The sequence below is a fragment of the Polistes canadensis genome, unplaced genomic scaffold (genome assembly GCF_001313835.1).
Source record: "Polistes canadensis isolate GaletaPanama2010 unplaced genomic scaffold, ASM131383v1 scaffold_180, whole genome shotgun sequence".
In the NCBI taxonomy this organism is placed as follows: Eukaryota; Metazoa; Arthropoda; class Insecta; order Hymenoptera; family Vespidae; genus Polistes; species Polistes canadensis.
Window position 1 is genome coordinate 2,617 of NW_014569727.1, and position 3,889 is coordinate 6,505.

Here is a 3,889-nt window from a genome sequence, read left to right on the forward strand (position 1 = left end):
CACGCGAGCAACGAATTTGGGGTGCGGAACGTAACAAGCGTAGCTAACGAGCTACGGTAGATTTTATGGGCAGATGGAGATGATGCGATATCCGCGATTGATGCCGCGTATGGCTATGGAATAGGGGTTGCTGCTAGTACGAAGATTCTACCACCTATCCTCCAAGTAGGGTTTCCTCGGCAATGAGACGGATTTCCAACAACATCCTCTTATTATAACGCCACGTGAGAATTGCAACTAACCGCAACGAGTACCGCAACTTAAGCTCCGATTAATATCCTTTCGATATTACCAGTGTTATCTAGGATTTATTCTATTTTTGTTCTATTTCTACTATATATATATCATTGAAATTATTTCAATTATTTTCTTATTATCTCATTACTTAAACCACGTGATGCATTTTCGTAATATTGAGTCAAGGGAAAAAGGTGATTACTTACTTCTTGTTTTATCGATAGTTTATTTTAAATTGATATTACTCTGGTAACTATAATCGGATTTGATAGCTAACACATATATCGGGGTATAATTAGAATTACATTTTTATTGCAATATTTTATTTATACAAGAGATTATTCTTTTTGAACGGTAGCGTATGATGCTTAAGGATATTTAATTTTTTATAAAGGTAGCAGAGTAAAAACGTTTTTCTCGAACCGATATTTTAAAAAAAAAAATACAACGCAAGTTCCATTTACTCGGGTAATTTAATAATTGAAAAAAAAATACTCGTTTTTCAATTTTATTACGTTATTCTTTTTTTTCTCTTTTTCCATATATATATATATATACATGTATGTATGTATTATACATTTATACGATTTTAATTATTTAAAAAAAAAATAAAAAAAAAACGGAAAATGCGAGATTAAAATCACGAAAAGCTTAATCAGTCTCTAACGCGTTATCACGAAGTTTCGCTTATCCAATGTTATCTCGGGCTAAATCGTATTCGTTTAGTTTAAAGTTCGGACATGTGGACAAAATGTATGTGTATATGCGTGTGCGTAGGACAGGGATGAACGATCTCGCACGTGCGTATTAAAGTCGAATGTATAAAAAAAGAAAAAAAGGTCAATTTGACGAGGGTCCGCCTGGTGTACTGCGATATGTCCATCATCAAGCTCTGAAACGTGAGTACGATGCATGGTTCGAACTTATTTTCTATAGGAACAATATAGAAATAGACAAAGATTGGATATGAATTTAAACGAATATTCAAATATATATATATATGTGTGTGTATATAACATAAACGTTGATTAATATTAAATTACATTAACCTCGAATAAGAAGGAATAATTTTGTAGTAATAAATAACATTAAACCGAGTTAATTTCGAATAAATTGGAACTAACGTTGATTTAGAATTATTAGTCTTCGTTAATTGTAATCGTAAGATCTTGTATAACTTGGTACGGAAAGTCTTAATTATTACAAAGTATAGTAAGTCAGATAATATTGTAGATTTCTTTTCTACACTCATTTTACTAATATACTTTAGTTACTTTTCTTATTCCTTCTTCGATTCTTCACGGTTCCTCGATGAAGCGTAAAGTTTCGTGGGTCTGCCTGAGGGATGTTCTATAGTGTACGATAAAGATTAAAGAAAATAAAAAAGAATGAATGAAAGAAAGAAAGAAAGAAAGGAAGGTAGCGCGAAGGTTCCTGCTATCAGATATACGGAAACAAAGGTCGGTAGAACCTCGAGTGAATTCCATGAGTGGGTCCACCCTTCAAAGACTAAAGAAAGGTTTTTGATGGTATCCTTTGCTCGTTGCCGCATCGTCCAGGAGGGTGGTAGAGATGTTGTTAACGATGATAGCAACGACGCGACATTTCCTACTCCTACCTACCTACCTACCTACCCCTGTAGTACCTACCCCTGTAGTACCTTTTTCTCCTTCCGCTACCGGACACTTTTCATTAGCTTCTCTTTTGTTCTATGGATATTGCTTTCACCAGTCCACTTTCATTTAGTCGCGTAAGATAGAAGAAGGATTATAGTTACTACTTGAAAGAATCACCGAACCGTCCAACACGACAAAGATTAACAATTAAAAAAAATAACAGACCATTCGAGATCGTCTCTGTGTCTCGTTGTTTGTTACTATTCAAAAGAATAATAGAATTCTTTTCGTCATTATACTTTTTTTCTATTCTTTTCTTTTCTTTCTATCTTTAATTTCTTTAATTCTTATCACATTTCTAAGCTTTCGTTTTTTTTTCTCTAAAATCGATCATTTTTTTTTCCAATATATTTAATTAATAAATATAAAGTAAGATTAATCGGTATGAAAAGATTTGTAACATTGATCAGGATTAACAATGAGATGTTAGAGTGAGCTATAAAGTTTGCACATATTAGTTTCTAATATAGATTTATAATATATAGTTTAATAACTTGTGAAATAATTAATAATTTAGGCAAACAATTATGGATTAAAATTGATCCGAGATTAGAGTGACACATCGGTGTGGTTTCTTGTTTTTAATTAACTTTAATTGATATTAATACGCGTCAGTGTCACAAAAATATCCTTCAAAATGTTTCCGTATTTATTTTAATCGTCAAATTATAATACAAACTTTATTTGATATGGCAAATATATATATATGGATTTAAAGTGACACATTAATGCGTTGCATTTGGATTGATATTTTAAATATGTTTGATTGATAACAAATGTTTCGTTCGAAGTATGCTCGAAAAAACTAAAATGTTATTATTATTATTATTATTATTATTATTTCGTGTTATATATTTTTTTTTCATTGATAATAATCGTCAAATTACGATACCAAGTGCATTTGATATGGCAAATAAATATGGATTTGATGTGACACATTGGTGTGTACGGTTAATTGGAGAAAATTTCTACGAGTGGAGACTAAATTATTGGGATTGAGGTAGCCATGCGGAAAACTACCGAGAAGGTATTGCACGTTAAAGTGAGAGAGAAATAGAGTAAAGTAGAAAAAGAAAAAGTAGAAAAAGTAGTAAAAGAGAAAGAAAAAGTAGAAAAAGAATGAAATAGAATCGATGGGAAGCTATCGGACACGAGAGAGCGATGAAGATAAAGGGTAGTAGAAGAAGAGAAGCAAACGGGAAATAGGAGGAATACGGAAGGGATTTTAATGTACTTACTTGAAAGTAATGGAGGAGTTTGCTCGGCGGACACGTCGTTCGCGTTGTTGGAAAAACAAGCAGTACGCCTGACAAAACAGAGCTCGGCTATGCGCTTTATTTACTTGCTTCATTGTTTGAGTTTTTTAATGCATCTCGTATACATACAGACACACATATATATATATATCTATATGTATATGTACATGTATATGTACACTGTTGGATAGCAGGAAGAGAAAGATAAAAAGACAGAATGACGAAGGATGAGCTTGCGAGCAATTTTATGTGTACCGAAGGTTCCACCTCGTTGAGTATGGGGTTCTCGATCAATCATATTTTTTAGGAGACATCGAGCAAGTTAGATAAGTAAAAGTATAGAATGCAACGATGACAAAGAAGTAACCGATCGTTGAGCCAATCTGCCACCAGTAGATTTTTCTACAATAGACGGAGTTAACTGTGCTAACAAAAATTGTTGCATCTAGGATATAACCAAACCGGTGGCAATGCATCTTGCGAAATTTACTTTATTTACTTCGACTATTGCTATGATGTAACTCGGTTTTTTATCTTTTTATTTTATCGACTATTTTTTTCCAACTATATATATATATATATATCTTTAACGACAGACACCTTTTTTATTTCGTTTCAATCATTTATTTGTTCTTGTCAAATTTTCTTATTAAAATATAATTTTGAAATGTTATTCTTTTTTCTTTTTTGTTAGAAAAAATTGTGACGCGAAATAATTAT